The sequence below is a fragment of the Acinonyx jubatus genome, chromosome C1, assembly GCF_027475565.1.
Source record: "Acinonyx jubatus isolate Ajub_Pintada_27869175 chromosome C1, VMU_Ajub_asm_v1.0, whole genome shotgun sequence".
In the NCBI taxonomy this organism is placed as follows: domain Eukaryota; kingdom Metazoa; phylum Chordata; class Mammalia; order Carnivora; family Felidae; genus Acinonyx; species Acinonyx jubatus.
In genome coordinates, this window is record NC_069381.1 from 47,170,031 (window position 1) to 47,182,317 (window position 12,287).

The following is a 12,287-nucleotide window of genomic DNA, read 5'->3' on the forward strand; positions in this document are numbered from 1 at the left end:
ATTAGAATTGGAAATAACTAGAAACCTTTGTCAGAATATCACTGCTCCTTATATATAGAATTTCTTCTCCTTTTAAACAAACAAGTCTATAAAATGTTATCTCATAGGCAAACTAGCAGCAAAAGTCTTCTTTGAATGAAGCTGGTCTTTGAGTGAAATAAACCATGAATATTTATAATAGAGTGAAGGCAAGCACATAAAATAAATATAAGCAGAAAGAAATCACAATATCTTTGGGCTGGGAAGGATCTTGGTTCTTGGGTGGTTCAACTTGTTTATTCTGCTGAAGCCCAGAGATGAAAGTAACTACTCAAGGTCTCTTAATCACCTGTACTGGCTCCATTCTCACTGCCAGGGTCTTACTTCAAAGTCTCATCAATTTTTTTTTTTAATTTATTGATTTACTTTGAGAGAGTGAGCAAGAGAGGGGCAGAGAGAGAGAGAGAGAGAGAGAGAGAGAGAGAGAGAGAGAAAGGGAGAGAGAATCCCTAGCAGGCTCCGCACTGACAGTGTGGATGTGGGGCTCGAACTCATGAAGAACTATGAGATCATGACCTGAGCTGAAATCAAGAGTTGGATGCTTAACCAACTGAGCCACCCAGGAACCCCTATGTCTCATCAATTTTTACCTGGATTATTTCAATAGCCTTCTTCTTCTTCTTCTCCTCCTCCTCCTCCTCCTCCTCCTCCTCCTCCTTCTTCTTCTTCTTCTTCTTCTTCTTTTAATGTTTATTTATTTTGAGAGAGAGACAGAGAGATGAGTGGGAGGGGCAGAGAGAGAGAGAGAGAGAGAGAGAGAGAGAGAGAGAAAGAATCCCCAGCAGGCTCTGTGTTCTCAGCGTGAAGCCCCCAACACAAGGCTCGATAACATGAACTGTGAGATCATGACCTGAGCCGAAATCAAAAGTTAGGTGCCTGGGGCACCTGGGTGGCTCAGTTGGTTGAGCACCTGACTTTGGCTCAGGTCTGATCTCACTGTTTCTGAGTTCAAGCCCCGCATCGGGTTCTGTGCTGACAACTCAGAGACTGGAGCCCACTTCAGATTCTGTGTCTCCCTCTGTCTTTGACCATCCCCCACTCACAATCTGTCTCTCTCTCTCTCTCAAAAATAAACATAAAAAAAAAAAAAAAAGAGTTGGGCACTTAATCGACTGAGCCACCCAGGGACTCCGTATTCCAATAGCCTTCTAACAGATTGCCCTGCCTACATGCTTGTCTCCTTCCATCCTCCACACAGCAGCACAGAGATCATTCAGAAAAGCAATTGCCTTATTTTACTTTGTTCCTCAAAACCATTCAGTGTTTCCATATTGCCTCGAGCTCTGCTTCTCGAATTGTGGTTTGTGACTGGGTCCAGACAGTGCTCAAAACCATAGAATAAACAGCATTACTCTAGAGTGTTCATTTTACTTAATGGCCAATAATTACAAATAGTATTTTACATGAAAACACTATAGCTTAATATAGATCAAGATGAAAACTTTGGGTGAGTTTAAAACATTCAAAGAATTTTTCTTGTAGGAGCTGCTGTCAGAACCCATGGGAGTCCAAGTTTATCCTTTTCTGCCATTAGGGATGTTTTAGTGGGAAAAGTCTATAATGTCCTGGACCCTAGGATAAATTCCAAGTATCCTATCCTTGATTTCTCCAGGATCTATTCATTTGTGTCTTGCTACCCTGTTCTGTTTAATGGGTCCCTTGAAACTCTACTCACCAACCATCCCTCACCATTTAAAACAACAGCTATGGTAGCCTTCAGGATGCAGTCAGAATACAAAATCACTGTAGATATCTCAAACAGGAATTAATTTTACATAGGAAATTAGATGCCTGCAAAGCCGTTAGAAGATTCCAGGGAAAAAGGTTAGGAAAACCACTGCCAGTGTTCAGGGAAGCAGGATGTATAGGAATTGCAGCAAAGTGGGTGATTTTCAAGAGGATTCCTGGCAAGACAATGGCTTTTGCTTCTCTTCTGCCTTTTAAATTTTGCAAGTATGCCTCTAATCCAGACTCTGTGTTATGGACTAAACTGTGACACCCCCTCCCATTCCCATGCAGAGGTATTAATACCTAGTATGTCAGAATGTGTGTATATTTGGAAATAGGGCCTTTAAAGAGGTAGTGAATGTAAAATAAGATCTCATGAGTGTAACAATCCAGTATGATTGTCCTTTTATAAGAAGAGATCAGGACACAGACACACAAAGGGAAGACCATGTGAAGACCCAGCGAGAAGGTGGCCATCCCACGAGCCAAGGAGAGAGGCCTCAGAAGATGCCAACTCTGCTGCTACCTTGATTTCAGACTTCCAGCTTCCAGGACTGTGAGAAAATACATTTCTGCTGTTTAAGCCACCCAGCCTGTGGTACTCTGTTATGGCAGCCAGAGCAAACTAACACAATCAGAGAGTAGGAATTTTATAAGACAGAGTTGCTAAGCTTCCAACCCCCATGTTATAAGGAGAACTTAGAAGGGCAAAAATGGTCCTGAGTTGCCAAGAGACAATCTGGCACAGCTGGCCTCTGTTGGGCACATGCTGAGAATCAGGCATGGCATGAAGCACTTTGCACATGTTATCTCAATTTAGTCCTCAGATCTACCAATTTAAAGTAATTCCTTCAGCCACGCTGTGATGTACAGGTAGGAAAAATGAGGCTCGGAGAAGTTACTTCTCTACGGTCACCCAGCTGGTCTCTGGTAGTGAGACTCCGGGGCTGACCCCTGCAGACTCAGTCATTGCATGGCCTGGCTGCAAATGTGTTTTACTCACTTGTCTACCCAGGGAACATCTGTGGGTCCTTAAGTTTATGTCAGTTCCTTTGTTCCCCTTTTTTATCAGTGTCCCTATTCCCCACCCAATGCCACCCTCCTTCCTCCCCACAGAGCACACCATTTCCTCATTTATTCCCCCACAGTAGTATCACATATGGACTTCTATATTGCACCAAATAGTATCAAAGACCGGAAATGGCCAATGATGGGAGAATGAATAAGTAAACTATGGTGTATTTACTTGACATAATATTATGAAATAATAATATTATAAAAGTATATAATTATAGAAGTCAGTATATGATTATAATGAAGCTTATAATAATTTTAACGACAGATTTGTTTTGAATAATCCTAAGAGAAAAGGCAAGATTTAGTGGGATCATATGTACTTGAAAAAATAAAATAAAATCCTAAACAGAAGGGAAAAAAAATGGAAGGAAATACTCTTAGCCATGGTTATCTTTGGGTGATTTTTTCCCACTTACTCTTGTTACTTATATTTTGCTTCAGAATTAGCTACAATGGAAATGAATTTTATATATATATATATATATATATATGTGTGTGTGTATATATATATATATATATATATATATATATATATAATGGGCTTTTGAAAAATCTGCATCCTCTACTAAAGAATGTTGCTGCCTATCCCCTTATTTTCTGCCAAGGGACACCGTTCAGAAGAATTCTCTGTGATGGGGGAGAGAAAGGTCCACGGTATCATTGAAGCATTAAGAACATGGAGGCTCAAGACAGGAAGCCAAAGACCAAGGAACTTTGGGTCCTTGTTTTTCTCCCACACAAGGTAAGTGGCAGCTCCTGAGGGCCTTCCCAGAGCAGCCTGGGCAATGTTGCTATATCTGTGGTGCCTGGGGTTGTAGAGAACTAAAGCCACTAGACCCTGCCCGAAACTGGCCCCATCTTGAATCTCCTCTAAAACCTCCCCAATAGTCTTCTAGACTTAAAATACACCTAGCAGTAATGAGGTCACACATTTGAGCCAGCCATCCCTGCTCCCTTGCCTGCAGCCAATTAAAGAGTTCAGCCAAAATGTATTCTTCTTCTGGCCATAGTCCTGGTTCACCCAAAATAAGGCTTATTCTTCCTATGATACCCTCTATTACTCCATGCAAATCCTCTGTAGATTTGGGTTCATGAGACCAGAAATTATGTCTGTTTGGCTGCTGGCCGTGTCTGCATGCAGCATGTGACACAGAGTAAGCACTCAGTAAGCATAGAATGAATGAACAAGTGAATGAGTGAATGAATGAATATGGTCCGGGAATCTTGTCTTCTCCAGGCCAAATATCCCCAGTCCCTTCAACAGGTCTCCTGTGAGGTGGTTCCTGGACCCGACTCCACTTTCTTTTGGATACCATCCAACATGGCAATGCTCTATTCAAATGTAGACTCAGCAATCCACACAATAGTTCTAGGATGGTTTGAGTGGTGCATAAGTCACAGGAACTGTAACTTTCCTCATTTGGAATAACCTATCTTTATGATGCAGCTCAAGATCTTAATAGCTGTTGACAAAGCCACTTATTTTTTTTTTAAAAATCTGGGCTATGTTTTTCAGGTTTAAGGCCATGGTTGTAAATCCCAGCAGCACTGTGTCCCTACTTTGAACATTCAAGATACTCTGCAATGTAGTGTAAAAGACCTGGACTCTAACCATTAGAGTGATTCTAACTAATGTTGGGTACCAGGCTCACTCTGGGCTAAGCATTGTGTTAAGTGCCTCACACACATATTTGCAATTCATGCAGTAGGGGGATTGAGGCTTAGGAAGGCTAAGCAACTTGCTTAACCTTGTCTCTACCATTTAATTGCCAAGAAACCTCGAGCTGGTCACTCAGAGTCTGTGCTTCATTTGCCTTATCTGTCAAATGAAAATAATAATACCTGCCTTTGAGTGTTATTGGAAGGATTTATTAAAAGGATGCAGTGAAAGTAACTATTAAAACCTAAAGATTTGCAACACATTATTATAGGGCTCTGATTTTCCAGCACACAGTCTTGAGACCTAGACTCCAATTTCCTTTCCTTGCCTGAGCATTCCAGATTGCTGTCAGTTGATGTAACAAATGTTTTCTTCCTTTCTCGAATCCTGGCCTTTTTGTAGATTAAGAGTAATTACTCCCAAATGGATACATGAAAGTCAAATTTATGCCTAACATACATCAAGCCATCCATAAATATGCATTTATATTTTATTTATTATTCTTCATTACATCTATTTCAAGTGAAAACAAACAAATCCACTCTTCCCAAGTGTTAAATGAGCTCAGACCCAAAGGCATCTTTCTGCATTACTCTTCCAGCAGAGGGCACTGTTTCTCTATAAAGCCAGTGGTCTTCTTTCAAACAAGATCATCGGATTTTGCAGAGGGATACAATTTCCCTGAGACCCCAGAAATAAATGCACAGCAAAGTACTAGGAATGAAAAATAGGAAAGATGCCATTTGAATCTACTTCCCAAAGAGAATTTTTAGTTAGTGCATGAGTGCCAATGTTTGTGTTTCATATTGGGTCAGTTTCCCTCATTTAGAAATCACAGAATGTGATTAATCCTTAGAGACCATTTAGCTCACAGATCACAAAGAAATAGCATGTGGGCTAAATTCAGTCCACATTCATGTTTTTTCCCCTACATTATATTATCATCATTATTAGTATTATTATCAGACTAACATTAGTTTAAGCAGGAGATTGAATATAAAATAAAGACTTCTTAGCATTTCCTTGAAAATGAATCAGAAGCTCTCATAACCCTGAGCCCACAGGCCACCACAGTGACAATTGGCTGGAATGCAACAAATTCCACCCTTTTGGACAGGGCATATTTTTGCTCCTTCCCTATAGTCCCTACCAGCCTGTCCCGTGGGTGTACATCATCTACCTAGACCGAAAAGTACTTGAGTTTGCAACCTTCAGATTCTGGTCCAACTTCTTCATGCTACCAATGGGAAAAACAAAGCCCAGAAACACGAAGGCCCTTGCTCAAGGTCATACCACAAGGAGGTGCCAAGACCAGGCTAGATACCAGGCCTCCCAAAAGGGCTTCTCAAAAATGAAGATTGGTCTTGACGCTTGCCCATGCAAGCTTCAACCCTTTCCTCCTCTCTCAGAAGGCTGGTGCTCCCCAGTAGGTAGGTGGGACCACAAGAAGGTTCCAGACGGTGTAAGATGCAAGGTGAGGCTTTGGAGGGCAAAAAGAGAGAGGGGACACTCAGTTTTGCTTCTCAGACTCCTGAAGAAATCAGGAGTGGAGGGGACAGGACTTGGAGAGCACAGAACCAAAAAGACTTAGCTCCTCAAAATGTCTGGTCTTTGTTTCCTCATCTTAAAATGGAAGCACTATTACCTTGTGTAGTTTGCATGAAAATTATTCATTCTGTGAGTAGAGCATCTGTGATCCCTTCAATTATTGACTGCCTACTAGACAGAAGTGCTAAGGGCATAGCCCTGCCTGGAATGTGGGGAGTCCTCAGTAAATGGCAACAGTTTTTGAGGAGGAACAGGGGAGACAGGATCTCTGTTACTCCGTGCAGACTCTATGCCTTTGACCTCAAGCCCTCCACATTCCATTAGCTTTCTTCCTAAACCAGTGGTTCTCATCTTGGCTGCACATTAAAATTTCTCGGGGTGCTTTTGAGGCCCAGGCTGCCTCCCAGACCAAGTGAGTCAGAATCCCTAGAGGTGGGATCCAGTCATCAGTGCTGTGTAAAGTGGCTCGTGTCACTGCAATGTGCAGCACAGGTGAGGACCACAGTCCTGGATCCTCTCCATACCTTGCCACAGCTCCAACCCTCTTCCTTACCTAAGAACCACCCTCGGTATGCACTTCCCTACCTCCAGTCCTGCCCCTGCCCTTGGACTCTGGGTAGATTAATTACACCCCTCCGAGCCTTCTTTTCCTCATCAGAATAACAAGAGTGTAGAGGAGACAGTTGGTGGCTTACCGGCATCCATGACCTCCTTTTCCTCTCCAAGAAGAAGGCTGATTTTGGAAGGCGACCAGCTCCAGGGGTAGGCCTGGTTGGCCTAAGGGTTATTCAATCATCCTCCTTTAACAACGATTGGTTTCAGGATGAGACTGTGGACCCACACCTGTTAGATAAGATGTGACAAGAGGCTTCTAGGAAGTGTTTTTCTTGCTCTTAAAAAGAACAAGAAAGGCACCTTGTGTTATCTTGATTTGACACTTGAAGCTGCTGCCATCATCTTGTGACCAGCCAGAGTGCTAAGGCAGCACAGGGGCACAACATTTAAAGATGAATTTTAGCTCGAGGGGCACCTGGGTGGCTCAGTCGATTAAGCGTCCGACTTTGGCTCAGGTCATGATCTTATGGTTCATGAGTTCGAGCCTCACGTCAGGCTCTGAGCCTGGAGCCTGCTTCGGATTCGGTGTCTCCCTCTCTCTCTGCCCCTCCCCCACCCCCTCAAAAATAAATAAACATTAAACATTTTTAAGAAAAAGATGAATTTTAGCTGGAGTTTTTAGAAGATTAAGTTACAAGGATGGTGAGTTGAAAACTAGTATTTACTGAGTCCCTATCATGTTCCAGATCGTCTATTACATCCAGTATGATATGTGCTTGCTCATGTAATTCTTACAACTGTGGTCTGGCATGATAAAGTACTCAGCCTATGGAGTTAGATCAATTGACTTTAATTTTAGCTCCATCTTTTAGGAAAATGGCTTAAACCCCCTAAACCTCCGTTTTCTTATCAGTGAAATGGGAATTATGGAATCTATACAGCATGGGATCATTGGAAGGATTAAATAAATGAATTAGGTAAACAAAATAATGCATGTAAATAATCTAGCGCACCATTAAGACTCTACAAAACCCAGGTGTTACGTTAAAAAAAAAAAACTCTGTAAAGAAGGTTATTACTATTATTACTGTTCCCTCCATCCACTCCTTACCTATGAATAAAATGTGAACCACAAAGCCCATTGACTTGCCTAAGAATCCACAGTATGTAAGCGGCAAAGCTGAGGTTTAAACCTAAGAATCCTTACTCCTGATCTGTTGCTTGTGCCCTTCCTCTCTTCTCTGCCTGCCAAGCTGGTTGAAGAAATTCCAACATTCTCCAGCAGAGAGTGGTGCCTGGGGAATTCTTCCACAAACACAGGTTTGCAAGCAAACCAGGTGAAACGGAGAAGCTGAGCCTGAGGCATGGATATGACTGAATAGCTGTGAAAGGCAAGGAGCCCTTCAGCAGGACACTTACTCAGTTTGCAAATAACAAAGGATCATAGGACCATAGACTATCAGGGTTCAAAGAATCCTTTAGAGATCAAATAACCCAACCCCATTCCATGTTAGAATTCCAAGTTGATCACCCCTTGAAATGGGGGCTTCCTACTTTCCAGAGCAGGGCAGTTTTAATTCTTAAAAAGTTCTACCATTTGTTGAGAGAACATTTGCCTCCCTTGAACTTCTATCCATTGTTTTAAAATTCTCATTCTTTTGCTACATGGTAAATAGCCCTTTGGAAACATGGTGATGACAGCTCATTCACCTGAGTCTTCTCCTTCCAACCTCCAAGCTCCCTCCTCCCCCAGCCTTCTCAACTGATCCTCTAACAGTTCCAGTTGTTTCCAGTCCCACCACCATCCGGACTCCTCTTTTGATATAAGGAAACAGAAGTGGAATCGATACTCAGGGAATAATTTTCAAACACTCAGAGCTGTTCAGCAATGGATCAGAGGTTGATTTGCAATATTAATGCTCGTATGTAAATTACACCTAGAAAAACATTGGGTGAGGGGGAAACAATTACCTCATGTGGTGGACATCTATTTTTGTTTGTTCAACGTCCATACTATCTCCTATGGGACTAGGATTAAAATTCACTTGGGTGAAGGGACACATAGGTGGCTCAGTTGGTTGAGCATGGGACCCTTGATCAGAGCATGATCTCATGGGTTACGGGATAGAGCTCTGCATTGGTCTCCCCACCAAGCACGGAGCCCGCTTGGGATTCTCCGTCTCCCTTTCTGCCTCTCCTTCCCCAAGATAAATAAATAAACATTAAAAAAATAAAATTCAGTTGAGTGAATGGTGAAAGTCCTTTGGATACAGTCTGGCTATTGGACCGTTGGCAAGGCGCCCTACTCCTCTCTAGCCATAGCGGAAACATGGCCCTTATTGGGTTGACCAGAACTTCCCTTCCTGATTGAGCATGTGAGTGGTATGAGCCACTGGTTGCCACAGGGGCTCTTGGACAAGCCGCTGTGTAGTTCCTGCAAAACCCCTGGAGCAGCTTACTTCCTCTTCCTGTCTTTCTAACCCTGTTTCCCCACTTTGCTTTTGAAACTTTGAATTCCCTTGTATTTGCCAAAAAAACTCCTCTCTGGTATGTGTTAACCAGATGCAGTTTCTGTTGCTTACAAGTAAAGACTCCTGCTTTACATGGTAATGAAATAAGGGGACAAATAATCTTATGGAATATTAGTTAAAAAGTCTCAAAATATAGATAAAAATAAAAATAGTATTTACTCTATATTATTATATTTTTTGTATATGCTATATTTATTGTGTATAATATATATGTATGATAAATATTTTTTCTTTTAATTTTTTAAATCTTTTTTGTTTATTTATTTTGAGAGAGAGAAAGAGAGCACAAGATGGGGGGGGGGTGCAGAGACAGAGGGAGAGAGAGAAAGAATCCCAAGCAGGTTCCACGCTGCCAACACAGAGCCCAATGTGGGGCTTGAACTCATGAACAGTGAGATCATGACCTGAGCCGAAATCAAGAGTTGGATGCTTAACTGACAGAGTCACCCAGGCACCTCTTTTAATTTTTTTAAAATTAAGTTTTTATTGTAAGGTAACATGTGCCCATTGTAGAAAATTGGGAAAATACAGAAAATCACATATTACATATTACCTATATAAAATTATTACTTGGCCGCTGAAAGTGTGAGTCTATGCCTGAGGGCAGAATTTATGCCATTCTACATTAGCCTGGCTTCTTGGTTACCTTTTGGTCTGTTTTTATTTCACTGGGAATGTGGGCCAGTGCTTATTTTCACAGCCAAATTAATTAATGAGAAAATCCTCAGACTTTCCATTTATCACTTCCAAACACCCACTTTTGATGAGTCAGTTGCCATTTGAACAATATAGGATAATTTTCAAATTAATTAAAATGAGACAACAATACGGCCCATTTCTTACTCAAGTATCTCCAAGGGATTCTGACTTCATTAATCTTTGGACCACCACTCTCCAAGAGAGAAAGGACATCAATCACGTCTCTCCCGTGGGGGGTGGGGGAGGGACGGGACCCAGAGAGTGAGCAGTTTGTCAGTTTTAGAGAAGTGCTAGGGTAATTGGGACTATCTCCAGCTACGAGTCCTTCTCATTTTTTCCCTCCCCCAGACAATCAATCAGTCATATTTATATATTTAGTGGATACCTATTATGCCCTAACTGTCTTACGAGTACATAGGGGAATGGGAAGCACAAACAACTGTGGGCTGTAGTTCCCATCTCCTTTCAGCCCAAGTAGCAAGAAACAGATGTGTAAGGAAACAGCCGCAGAGATAATACCGCGGTGTTCATTAAGTGGAAAGCAGCTGCTGTTCTCTTTTCTGAATGCAGTGTAAAGTCAACTTTCTTAGCATTTGTGCCTTTTCTCTGCTTCTGCAAGTATTTTTAGTATCTGCTATGTACCAGGCACTTTCACACAGATCTCTTCTCTTAACACTCACAACACCCCAGGGAAGGAGGCCCCCACATCTCCGGCCTGCAGATGAGGGCGTGCAGGTCCCCCAGCCGGGAAGCTCTCTCCCTCTGTCCACGCTCTTCCTGTGCGCTAGCATGGCCTAAGCTCGGGCGTGCTCAGGTGTCCTGTGCCCCTCTCTCCGGCCGGCTCTGTCTCCCCCTCCTGAGCTTGAGAGTTGTACCTGGGTCGCAGCGGGCATCTCCACCTAGATGTCTTGCATGCACGTCGAACTCAGTATGCCTCAGAGCAGACCCTTCTTGTTTCATCCCCCAAGCCCATTTTGCCTCTTTCCCTTCTAAGTCCCAGCAGATGGTGCGGTCCATTGACACCCTAGTGGGAATGCTGAGAATCAGCCTTGATGCCTCTCTCTCCTGCACGCCCTCCCCCGTTCCATCAGCCATCATTTCGACTTCTTTCAACTATTTCAAAACTGTCTCTTCTCTCCATCTCCACGACTACTATCCAGGCTTCCCCCCTTTATCTGCTACTTACTGTGCCGGCTCATCTCTTCTTCCCCAAGCCACACCCCTCTCTGACCCATCTCCCATGCTTCACAATGGGATTTTCATCAGTGCACATGTAGTCATGCTACTCGCTTGCCTAAAAATTATTCAGTGGCTCCCCAATGCCCGGGCTACAAAAGCCAAACTTCTATTTATATCATAAAGGTCCCCCAGGATCTGTTTTCAGTCCAACTCCCACCTTCTTTCTTTTTTTTTTTTTTAATTTTTTTTTCAACGTTTATTTATTTTTGGGACAGAGAGAGACAGATCATGAACGGGGGAGGGGCAGAGAGAGAGGGAGACACAGAATCGGAAACAGGATCCAGGCTCTGAGCCATCAGCCCAGAGCCTGATGCGGGGCTTGAACTCACGGACCGCGAGATCGTGACCTGGCTGAAGTCGGACGCTTAACCGACTGCGCCACCCAGGCGCCCCATCCCACCTTCTTTCTAATGCTCTATTTTTTCTGCCTGAAGACTTTCCCCCTCCCTTCACCACCTAACTCCCATCCATCTGTCAAGATCTAGCTAGGATACTATCTCCACTACAGGAAACCTTCCCTGACCCCCAAGATGGAAAAAGTCTTGGGGCGGAGGGGAGTGAGATTAGGCATTTATTTCTCTGACACTTTCCTGTATGGTCACCCTGGGTATGAACTTCAGCTGTCCGCCACTACACCTTTCAAAGTGATCTTCCCCATGTAACTCTTCTCTTCCAGGTTTCTTTAGCCTGGAAAGATACCCTCCCCTATTCTTTTGGACCTGGGGTGGTCACAGGACCACTGCTGCTAGTTCTGGGTCCGTGCATTGCCCCTGTGAGTCCCCTACATCCTGCCCACATGCTTGTACACAAAGGATTCCTTTTTAGTAAACTCTCCTTGAATTATCCTAATTTGGGCATCCCACCTGTTTCCTACAGGGACCCTGTCTGATCCACCAGTATTTTGCAAATTTCAGAATCACATTTCCCTCTGTTATCATTTCAAACTACATTATCTTCATTTGTGATTGATCTTTTATTGACCTTGGTTTGTAACTCTTTTGGCTTAAAGCTGGGGGCAAAACAGCTTTTCTATCCTATTTGTTGAGAGAGCAAAAAAGCTCTAAAAATTCACAACTTTTATTTCCAGTATACAGATCTTATCACAGAAATTGCACCAAACCATGTCTCTCTCTCTCTCTCTCTCTCCCTGTTAGACTATGAGCTCCTTCCTCAAGGCACAGCTCTGTGTCAGAATAGAGTAGAAACTCACT

The 12,287-nt window shown here is 43.0% G+C and overlaps 1 long non-coding RNA gene across 1 annotated transcript in view; it reads left to right on the forward strand.

The window, feature by feature from the left end:
- The first annotated feature begins 3,350 nt into the window (after nt 1–3,350).
- Nucleotides 3,351–12,287, forward strand: part of LOC128313878 (uncharacterized) — a 33,879-nt gene continuing 24,942 nt past the window's right edge. The window contains exon 1 of the long non-coding RNA XR_008294916.1: nt 3,351–3,586. This is a non-coding gene — a long non-coding RNA (uncharacterized LOC128313878). The remainder of the gene's footprint in view (nt 3,587–12,287) is intronic.